The following is a 238-nucleotide window of genomic DNA, read 5'->3' on the forward strand; positions in this document are numbered from 1 at the left end:
GCCCCCCACCCCTTACTTACCTGCAGTGGAGCCTGGGTCCAGCTCCCTGCGGCTGGCATGCTGCCTGCCCTGCATGAAGTCCTTGAGCACCAAGGTGAGAACTAACCATAAAGATGCTTTGGCTGCAACCAGAGTGTCTCTGTGGAGGACGCAGCCTCCGGTTGCCTCCTGCCCGGCTTTTTTCCTCTGCAGGTTTTTTTGACCCCTGTATATCCAGGGGTCTAATTTTTCAGTGTGG

Source organism: Gavialis gangeticus, unplaced genomic scaffold (genome assembly GCF_001723915.1).
Source record: "Gavialis gangeticus isolate Ggan-Ray unplaced genomic scaffold, GavGan_comp1, whole genome shotgun sequence".
Classification (NCBI taxonomy): domain Eukaryota; kingdom Metazoa; phylum Chordata; order Crocodylia; family Gavialidae; genus Gavialis; species Gavialis gangeticus.